Raw genomic sequence first — 566 nt, 5'->3', positions numbered from 1 at the left:
AAAAGAAATATCATAACTGAAACTTACAGAATAGACGTTACTGAATCCTGCACTGGAACAGAAAGGTTAATTTAAATATAAAGCAATATTTTCACTGTATAAAACGGGTTGGCTCCTCAGTGCAAGCCCAAAAAGGCTTTTTTAGACGACATATTTTTGCATATACCAAACAGCGGTGGCCAACAGGTATTCTGGGGTGCCTTCTTGGATAACCATAGCAGTCAGAAGCAGACTTTTTTTTTTTAAATACATAAAATCAGTATCTTTCTAGTTCTACCATTTTAAAAATAAACCGTATTTGCCTGTTTTAAATTACTGTCCTGTCTACTACCTAAAGCAGGTTTTCCAAAGTATGGTCCTCAGACCAACTGCATCAGCAAATACTCAAGACTGTCCGTTAATATTACTGACTCCTGAGTTCTACACCATACTAAATCAGAACATCTGGGACCACAGCTAGGAAATCTGTTTCTTCTAATTCTCCAGGAGACTCTTACGCTCCCTAAGCTCTGAGAAACACTAACTTAGTCTATGTATTGGTTTATACTCAGGTTACACAGATTTTA

This window comes from Mandrillus leucophaeus, unplaced genomic scaffold (genome assembly GCF_000951045.1).
Source record: "Mandrillus leucophaeus isolate KB7577 unplaced genomic scaffold, Mleu.le_1.0 Scaffold337, whole genome shotgun sequence".
In the NCBI taxonomy this organism is placed as follows: domain Eukaryota; kingdom Metazoa; phylum Chordata; class Mammalia; order Primates; family Cercopithecidae; genus Mandrillus; species Mandrillus leucophaeus.
Note: the sequence above shows the minus strand (reverse complement) of the source record.